Raw genomic sequence first — 10,567 nt, forward strand, 5'->3', positions numbered from 1 at the left:
AATGAACTCTCCCTCCACACAAATGAATTAAAGGCAAATTTCTCACCATTTCCTCAAAAATGCCATTTCCTCAAATCCTCTTGCTAGGTAATAATTGTGAGAACTTGCAAGAAATACGTTTTTATTTTATTCTAATCATTTTCCTGAGGAGTATCAAGATAAAATAGGAAGAACAGAGTCAGGAGATATTAGATCCAGTTTGGGTTCTGCCACTTAATAGCTGGCTAAATTGGGATAAGCATTTTCACTGTGGGGGTCTTTAGTTTTGTCATCTAGAAAAGAAAGGAGGCAGAACAACTGTTCAGTGCATTGCTTCCGGTTTGCCTATTCTCATTCCAGTTTCCTGCTTCTGGGAAATTTTATGAATGTACTAAGTCAGTGATGATTATTTATAAACGACATTCGTTTCCATTTCATCTCCTCCACAAGGCAGAGCCCTATATTTTCCTGTGGCTATAAATACATCCCTTCATAGCCTTACATTCTGTTTACCATATTTTGTCGTGGCCTTGGCCAAGGGGTAGATTCCAAAGGCATCAGGCAGTTGGATAGAATGACTTGTATTCAAATTTGTGGTTTGAGTCTCTGCAGCCATCACGGATATTACTTTCCCAGGTGTCATAATCCACCTTCCATCCAGGACTTGCTGCCTTTCTTAGGCCCCTTTCCTTCATTCCCTGCCTTAAGGAAGTAGATTTAAAAGACCCATTTCATGTTACGTAGCAGTCACAGAAGGGTGAATTTCAACAAATTACTAGCTGGCGAAGGCAGTGTGCTGGGTTGAATACCCCCAAAATTTATGTCTACCTAGAACCTCAGAATGTGACCTTATTAGAAATGTACATTTTTTGCAGATGTAATTAATTAAGATGAGGTCATACTTGATTGTTAGGTGGGTCCTAAAGCCAACAACTGATATCTTTTAAAAAGATGATACATGGAACCACACTCAGACACAGAGGGAAGAAGGCCATGTGACGGGGAATGTCAAAGACTGCCGGCAACCAGCAGGAATCATAGAGACAAGGAAAAGGGTATGGCCTTACCAACACCTTCATTTCAGATTTCTAACCTCCAGAACCATGTGATAGTAAATCCCTGTTGTTTCAAGCCACCAAGTTTGTGGTAGTTACAGTATGAATTTCCTAGGGAGGAAACTCATAGAGGAATCACCTCACATATTGCTAAATATTTAGTTCCAGTCTGTGGAGAACCAACTTGAAGATGAAAACATGGAGCCCCACGCCTTGGAAGAGAGGTGGGGAGCAAGACTTCATACGGGACAGTGTGCTGAGCATCCAGTGTTATAGCAGACCCTAAAGCTCCAACATGTCTCTTTCTCAGCATGTTTTACTGTCTTCCCTGACATGTATTTTCAGTATTGCATGAGATGCATTCTCTTCATCTCTTCACATTCAAATTTGTCATGAAGCCATTATGCTTTTTTTTTTTTTTCTTTTATGGAGACGGAGTCTTGCTCTGTCACCCAGGCTGAAGTTTAGTGGTACGATCTCCGCTCACTGCAACCTCTGCCTCCTGGGTTCAACCAATTCTCCTGCCTCAGCCTCCTGAGTAACTGGGATCACAGGCATTCACCACCATGCCCAGCTAGTTTTTATTTATTTATTTATTTTTAGTAGTGATAGGGTTTCACCATGTTGGCCAGGCTGGTCTCGAACTCCTGACCTCAGGTGATCCTCCTCAGCCTCCCAGAGTTCTAGGATTATAGGCATGAGCCACTGCACCTGGCCCCATTGTGCTTTTTATTCCAAAGTAAATCTTCCTCATGGATTATCTGTCTTCTTTGGTAACTATGCCTTTAAATCTGTCTGAATCATCTTTGTTAAATTTCAGATTTAACATTTTGACCTCATCCTTCATTTCCTTCCTATGTTACCCCGGGCTCCCATTATGAATATGAATCAAACTTCACATCTTCTTGTTTCGAGTCCACTCTCATAAGCCCATTGCTATAAGCAAACTGATTCTTTTATCAATTTGTTCCTCTCCTTTTTTTATTATGTTTTTATGGAGCATAGACATAGACAACACAAGGATAAATGAGATGCAGACCCTGCCTAACATGTACATGAGTGAAATAGACGCATCATAGAAGATCCCAAATTTCTGTTGGAGAGAATGGGTGAATGGCAGTGCTAGTCCAGAAGATAGAAGATACGGGAGAAAAGGAGTAGGTAGAGGGAAAGGGAGGAATAATTTATGATCAGTGTAGGGTGTCGGGAAACAAGCAATTATGTTTAGTAGCAGTCAACTCTATGGAGAAGAGATTCAAAAAACAGGTCAGGCTCAAGATATAGGTTGGAACTAATTACTTTAGATATGGTAGTTGAAACCTCATAGGTGGCTATAGATAAGGTAGCCACAGAGAGCCTACGGCATGAAAAGTGCAGGAACTAAAGGCAGAACAGTGGAGAACGCTAATAATATGTGAGGTTGCAGAACAAGAGGAACAGTCAGCGGTGTTCAGAAGACGGAGGGGAGAATTCCCTTTCCTTTCTTTCTCCAGCTGCCCAAGATGCCAAAGGAAAAGAAGGCCAAGGGGAAGAAAAATGGCCCCAGCCTCTGCTGTCTTAAAGAAGCAGGAGGCTAAGAAGGTGGTAAATCCCTTGTTTGGGAAAAGGCCTAAGAATTTTGGCATTGGAGAGGACATTCAGCCCCAAAGGGACCTCACTTGCTTTGTCAAATGGCCCAGCTATATCTGATTGCAGCGGCAAAGGGCTATACCCTATGAGCAGCAGAAGATGCCTCCTATGATTAACTAGTTTACCCAGACTTCAGACTGCCAGTGAGCTCCTTAACTGCTTGGGCTGGCCCACAAGTACAGACCAGAGACAAAACAAGAGAAGCAGAGGCTGTTGTCGTGGGCTGATAAGACAGTTGCCAGCAAAGGGGATGTCTCCACTAAGAGGCCACCTGTCCTTCCAGCAGGGTTAACACTGTCACCACCTTGGTGGAGAATGAAAAGGCTCAGTTGGTGGGGACTGCACATGATGTGGATCCTGTAGAGCTGTCCGTCTTCCCTCCTGCCCTGTGTCATAAGATAGGGGGTCCTTACTGCATTGTCAAGGGGGAGGCAAGATTGGGGTATCTAGTCCACAGGGAGACCTGCACCACTGCCACCTTCACACAGTCTAACTCAGATGACAAAGCTTTCACTAAGCTAGCAGAAGCTAGCAGGACTAATTACATGAAGTGATTTTCCCATCTCAGCCTCCTGAGTAGCTGGGACTACAGGCACGTGCCACCACCCTTGGTTAATTTTTTAATTTTTTGTAGAGATGAGGGGGGTCCCCCTATGTTCCCCAAGCTGGTCTCAACCTTCTGGGCCCAAGCGATTCTCTGGCCTTGTAGCTTGTTTTTCTTTTTAATGTCCTAAATCAAAACTTAAAAGTTAACAACCAATTCAATTTTAAAACAATGAGCTGGTCATTGTCAGACTGGTCATTGTCAAGATTTATAGCTTGTGTCTTCTGTTAGACCCTGCCCCAAGAAAAATGCACATATGCACCTAGAAATACATATTTTGAGAGGTACCCAGCAATGTCCGTTAGAGCTTTCTGTGCTGAAGAAAATGTTCTATACGTGTGCTGTCCATTATGGGAACCACTAGCCACATGAGGCTAGTGAGCATTTGAACTGTGACAAGTGTGACTGAGGAACTGAATTTCTAATTTTAATTAATTAAAATTAAAATGTAATTAGCCACAGGTGTCTAGTGGTTACCACATTGGGTACACAAAGAGCCACAGATCATGGGTTAAAATTCCTCTCAAATGCTTGTCTTCTCAAAGATTTTTTTTTTTTTTGAGACAATTCTTTAGTAAATATGGAGACTCTCCCCCTTGACTGCTGTGGTAGGTTAAAAAAATGGCCCCAAACGGTATCACGTCCTAATTCCTGGAACATTTACAGATGTTTACATCACATTTACCAATGTTACCTCATTTGGAAAAAGAGACTTTGCAGATGTATTTAAATTAAGGGTCTTGTGACGGATAGATTATTCTGGATTATCTGGGTGGGCCCTAAATGCAACCATGTGCATCCTTATGAAAAGGAGGTAGAGGGAGATTTAAAGATGTTGGCCTTGAAGATTGGAGTGATGCAGCCAGAAGCCAAGGAATGCTGGCAGCCAAAAAATGCTGGAGGAAGAAAGGAATGAATTCTCCTCTAGAGCCTCCAGAAGGAGGACTGCCCTGCATGCTGACACTTTAAGCCCAGTGAAATGGGTTTCTGACTTCTGTCTTTTAGAACTGTGAGGAAATATATTTCTGTTGTTTTAAGTCACCAGATTTGTGATAATTTGTTGCAGCGGCCACAGGAAACTAATACAGGTGCCCATTGGGATCACCTGGGGAGCTTTATCTACATTATTTCATTTAATCTTCAGATTATTATGATCCCAATTTTATAATCAGGAAATGAGGATTAGAGAATTTTAGGACTTAACCCACAGTAGCTTGTGGCAGAGTTGGGGAGTGAACCCAGGTTTGTCTGTTGACTTTAGGACCACAATGGATTTCATAAACAAGGGGAAGAAAAACGTCTAAGATGACTCCTAAGACTTACTGCCTGGAACATAGAGCTAACAGCAGTTTCACTATCAAAGCAAGGAATTTGGCTTATTGAGGGTGAAGGGGAGAGAAGATGAACTCAGTTTGGGATACTTCCTGATATAGTTTGGCTTTGTGTCCCCACCCAAATCTCATTTTGTAGCTCCCATAATCCCCACGTGTTGTGGGAGGGACCCGCTGGGAGATGACTGAAGCATGGGGGCGGGTCTTTCCCGTGCTGTTCTCATGGTAGGGAATGGGTCTCGTTAGATCTGATGGTTTTAAAAACAGGAGTTTCTCTGCACAAGCTCTCTTTTCTCTTACCTGCCGCCATCCACGTAAGATACGACTGGCTCCTCTTTGCCTTCTGCCATGATTGTGAGGCCTCCCCAGTCATGTGGAACCACAAGTCCAACTAAACCTCTTCCTTTTGTAAATTGCCAGTCTCAGGTATGTCTTTATCAACAGTGTGAAAACAGACTAATACACTTCCTTAACTGTTTTCCCAGCTTGATACTTTATTCACGTCTTCCACCAAGGGAGCGAGAGCTCCCCTAGTTCCCTCATACAAACTCTCGTATCTGTTCACTCTGTGGAAAAAAAGTCATTTGAAATCTAAGCTGCTGGAACTCTAAATTATTTTAGGACTTGGAGGAATGTTATTACTGATCCTGAGTCACATGATAGGCACCTATAAACTAGGGAGCTATAACCTTCTGTTTCTCTGGTTACAGATGAAGCCTTTTCCCTTACCTACATTGTTTTGTAAAATGTTATATATGGCCAAAGGGAAGACCCCTTCCCTCTCCACTGTTGGCCTTTATTATAGATTCACCTTTCTCTTACCTTTCTCACACACAAACTTCTTGACTATCACATTGCCTTAAGATAGAATGTTAAATACACTCTTTTAAATTGGAAAGGAAATGAAAACCAACTATAAAGAAAACAAGCTGTATGGAAAAGAAAACAAACTGTAACTAATTAATTTGTTGAAACTATTAAGCCAGCCTTGTATAGAAAATGTTGTAATCCTGATAAATTTCTTTGTCTTCTTCCTATATTAGCAAGATTTAACTTTTAACTTTGGAGCACTGATCCCATTTCTCTGGAGTCTGTGTGTCCCAGAATGGTTATTCCCAGCTTTTTGCTTGAATAAACTCTTTAAAACTGGATTCTGACCCTTTTATTATTTCACGTTGACAAGTGTGTACCCACACTTGGACTCCTACACATACACCCCATCCACCACTTGCTTGGAAACCATAGTTCCATTGTAGGCAAATTGCTTTTTATTGCTAAATCTAAATTTCTTTTTTTTTTTTTTTAATTTTAAAGTTTTTATTTTTGTTAATTTTTTATTTCAGTTTCAGGAGTACATGTGGAGGCTTGTTATACAGATAAATTACATGGGGGTTTGGTGTACATATTATTTCATCACCCAGGTAATAGGCATAGTGGGTAGTTTTTGAATCCCCCCCTCCTCCCACTCATGTAGACCCTAGTGTCTATTATTCCCCTCTTTGTGTCTATGTGTACTCAATGTTTAGCTCTCACTTATAAGTGAGAACATGCAGTGTTTATAAACCTAAGTTTCTTTCTTTCTTTTTTTTTTTTTTTTTTTTTTTGAGACAGTGTCTCATTCTGTTGCCCACGTTGGAGTGTAATGGAGAGATCGTGGCTCACTGCAGCCTTGACTTCCTGGGCTCAAGTGATTCGCCCATCTCAGCCTCCCAAGAAACTGAGACTAAAGGTGCATGCCATTATGCCCACCTAATTTTTGTATTTTTTTTTTTTTTTTGTGGACACGGGTTTTTGCCATGTTGTCCAGGCTATCTCGAACTCCTGGGCTCAGGCAATCCTCCCACCTTGACCTCCCAAAGTGCTGGGATTACAGGCATGAGTCACCATGCTTGAGCCAACCTAATTTTTTTAACTTTCTAATTCCTTATCCTATAGAAACATGGCAGCTGTATATAATATATCTGCTTCTTTGCACCTCTGGTCAAAGAAAACAAGGGTTATGTGTTTAGACAGACACAGATCCATGCCCCTAAAAGCTTCTACCCAGGTGGAGAGCAAATATGTTGGGATGAAGGGAGTGGTGAAGAAGAGTACAAAGTTGAGAAATAAATGTCTCTATAATGTCATTATAGAGTGATTGCCTTAGAAATGGTTCATAAAAGTCATAGAGATCTTTATATACCTATATAAGGGAAGCATTCAGATTTGATATTTATTTTCACATGATCACACAAAATGTCCAATTATGTGCAGAGTTATTGATGATAGCATCCCATTCAGCTTCTGATCCAGTCTACCCAAAACTCCCCTCAAATGTCCACATAAGCCATTGTCAAACATACTCTGTTGTCTAACTTTCCTGAATGACACATTATGTACCCAATCATCTGTCAGTCTTCCATCTAAGCAAGCACCAGCCTCCCAAGTGTTTCCAGAATCTGCCCCCATTCTCGTCCCCTCTGTGCTAGTTCAGACCTTCACCAGCTGCAGCCTGGATCTTTGCAACAGCTTCAGGGCTGGTCACCCTGTCTTGAGTTTTGCCTCCCTTCAAATCTATCCTTCATGTTACTATCAGAGAGCCCTACCTGAATTGCAGATGTGCACATGCCACTAACTCAAGTTTCTGCTTAAAACCTTAGTTCATAGCCCTTTACTCCGCCTGTCAAATGCTTTAAAACTAGGCTGCTGTTTGCCTCTTCAGCCTCATCCTCAGCCACTTATCCCGCTGTCCTTTAATCCAGCAAATCTAAACAACATCCCACACTGGTACCTCAGTCTCAAATGTGTCAACACCAGCCTTCTCCATCAACTCCAATCCCAGCCTTCTCCATCAACTCCAATCCCAGTCTCTCCCAGGACCTCCCTCTCTTTGTGCTTTTATAGTATCCTGTAGTTATCTCCATCAGAATGTTGCCACATTGTTTAGAAATGTCCATTTACACATCTTTCTCTTTAATTAGTGTATTAGCCCCTAAAGGGCAAGAATCTACATTTTACCATTGAATTCCCCGTGTTTACCATACTACTGGTATATAGTAGGTGCTCACTCTACTGGGACTTTATTGCTGCTAATTTCTTTTCACTTTACCCCCAAACATTAAAAAAAAAATTAAAACAGCAAACAAAAACCTGTTCTTGCTCTACCTACCTGACTGTGAAACTTTTCTAATCAATCTTTTATGTCTGCTCCCTTTTTGTTGTTGTTGTTGTTAACTTTGGCCTCTGATATCTGTTTGGTGGACCATACCCATGAATTCATCATCCCTGACCTCTTGCCACATCCCACAGTTCCTCCTTCTCCTTGAAGCTTTTGAATGTTCATAGTCTCCTTAAATTATCTCCTGTTACTTCATGCCACTGCCAAGCCTTGCCCTCGTTTCAAATTATCCACTGACGTGAGTCATTTAACCTACCCTACCCACCAGCGCCAGAAACACATTCCCACTGGCACTTTTGGGCTGTTTGCTATTTGTGTTGGCAGCTGCCTCAGCAAAAAGTCTTATCCTGTGAAAGCCCCTTGTTTGAAGCAAGAATTTCTTCAAATTTAGTTTTATTGTACGTTAATTGGGATCCAAACCTCTCCCTAGTCCCCTGGCGTCATAGACTGAGTAAACCAGCCTCTTCTTTCTTCACTTCAGATTCCAGTACTAACATACTATTGGGGGGGCGTCATACGAAAAGAGATTTTTTGTTATTGTTATTGTTGTTTATTAATTAACAAGTGCTTTTCAAGCATCTCTGTCCTCTCCCTAATTCCTCAGTTTTGAGTACAAGTACATTTTCCAGGAGTCCCTAGGGAAATGTGCTAGAGGAGGAAGTCACAGGGTGGGGCTGTGGTGCATTTAGGCTCAAATTTATTTTATTTTTATTTTTTTGAGACGGTCTCACTTTGCAGCTCAGGCTGGAGTGCAGTGGCACAATCATGACTCACTTGACCCCAGATTTAGGTGATCCTCACCCCTCAGCCTCCCAAGTAGCGGGGACTACAGGCATGCGTCTCTACATTCGGCTAATTTTGTATTTTTTGTAGAGATGGGGTTTAGCCATGTTGCCCAGGCTGGTCTCGAACTCCCTGGCTCATGTGATCCGCCGATCTCGACCTCCCAAAGTGCTGGGATTACAAGCATGAGCCACCGCGCCCGGCCTCAAACTTATTTTTCAATTGCGGTTAAGATTATCTGAGGAAATAAATGTGTATGTATTGTGACAAATTTTACGTGGGTCAGTTCTCACTTTTTCAAGGGCCATTGTGTTCTCCTGTGAAAGCGTGGGGGTTGCGGATGTCAAACCCGCCCCTTAAACCGTCAGTACTTGGAGTGCAACCACTCCAGGAGTGGGAATGGTATTGGGGATTGTACTCAGTGGTAGACAGCAGAGCATTTGCCCCTCTCTGTAATCCTTGGCAACTCACAGGACATTTGAGTTTATTTTCTGTAAAATGGGAATAACCTTACTGAGTTATCGGAGTAAATGAATAATGTAAGCAAAAGTACTTTCCGAAGCAACAATGCTAGTTTACTGAACCGAACACTGAGCAGAGCAGCTGGATTCTCACCCGTCGAGCCTCCCAGTTCTCTCTCCCCTAAGTGCGCGGCTGCGGCGGCTCGTCTCCGTGGCAACGTCCCAGCGTTCCGGGCCCCGCCCCCACCCGCCGCCAGAACCGGAAGCTGTTGCGCAGCTTGCGGTTCCCCGGTTTCTCCCCGACGGTGTCTGGGTCGGCGCTTCTCTGCCGGGAGGTGAGACCCGAGGCCTCTTTAGGGCCCCCAGGCCGCGGTCAGAAGCGGCGGTCCCCGGGCGGTGGAAGGGGGACGCGGAGAGGCGACGGCGGACGCGGCGCCACCCCTTCCTCCGCGCGCCAGTACAGCACCCTCTACACAGTCCCAGATCCCCAAGCCCCTCCCCGCCGCTGCCCCCACATCGCTGTCTGCCCGGGAGTCCGCGCACCCCTTCCCCTCGTCCTTCCCCGGCAGACCCCGGCGCCTGCCCTCCCAGCTGAACCCACGCCCCCTGCCGGCCCCACGCGCCGCCCGTCGGCCCCACGCGCCACCTGCCGCTTCGCCCCGGCGGTTCCCAGCCTGGGAGGCCGGGAGGTCCGGAGACTGTCGGAAGTCAGCCCTCCCGTAGCCCTCCCGCCACAGCAGGGTGGAGCCAAGAGCGGCGTCCCCGGCGGAAAGACCCCTGCGTCCCAGGCTTTGACCGAAGCCTCCCCGCCGCGGACCCAGTTCTTTCTGGCCGTCGTGCGGTGTCGGGGGTTCCTTCCCCCCTCTCAGGTTTAGCCCAGATTCTGCGCCTGGCGCTGAAGTGACAGGGCGGCCCCTCTCTTCCTGAGGCTGCTTTAGCCCTGGGGTCCCTCTTATATCCCTTAGGGTACCTGACGGCTCCAAAGCGGTGACCTCAACCTTTCCCACCTCTCGGGTCTCGTTCCTCAGACTCTTCCGGCCCCTCTTCATCTGGGAGTGCGGTTGCCTGCCGCCGCTTCCTCCTCTGCGCAGAGAAAACGCGCAGTGGTCGCCCCAGGGGCCCCTGCTGCCTATGGCCTCTTAACCACACAGCACCATGGATAAGTGTGGACGGCCTGGATTCAGACCCCAGCTTTGCCTTTGGTCAGAGTATCTGGCTTTGCTATGACTGCCTCCCCATCTACAACATGGGGGTAAAAATAATCTAGAACTTTTATGAGGATTTAACCTTTGTATGTTTTTACTAAGGTGTTTAAAACAGTGCTTGGCACATAGTAAATTATATTAATATGTGTGTCTGCTATTGTTTGTTTCATAGCACATCATTGTGTAAAATTGTATCGTTTATTTGGTAACAAGCTTTATGAACTCACAGGCTTTATACAGGACACTGGTGTTTCTTCAGTACCTAGAACAGTACTTGAAGTGAGAAAAAAAATCAAATGGCAGGATACATAACAAGGGAAGATGGAGGGGCACGTAAGATTTTTAAAGTAGTCATCATTTGCT

General features: G+C 44.5%; 1 long non-coding RNA gene across 2 annotated transcripts in view; it reads right to left on the bottom strand.

Moving 5' to 3' along the window:
• LOC139360036 (uncharacterized) overlaps positions 1-10,068 on the bottom strand; it is a 61,056-nt gene extending 50,988 nt beyond the window's left edge. Inside the window, exon 1 of one of the 2 annotated variants that reach the window (XR_011616953.1) lies at positions 9,970-10,068. This is a non-coding gene — a long non-coding RNA (uncharacterized lncRNA). The remainder of the gene's footprint in view (positions 1-9,969) is intronic. The other variant, XR_011616954.1, reaches the window with a different exon arrangement.
• Between the last annotated feature and the right edge of the window lie 499 nt (positions 10,069-10,567).

Source organism: Macaca nemestrina, chromosome 19 (assembly GCF_043159975.1).
Source record: "Macaca nemestrina isolate mMacNem1 chromosome 19, mMacNem.hap1, whole genome shotgun sequence".
Classification (NCBI taxonomy): domain Eukaryota; kingdom Metazoa; phylum Chordata; class Mammalia; order Primates; family Cercopithecidae; genus Macaca; species Macaca nemestrina.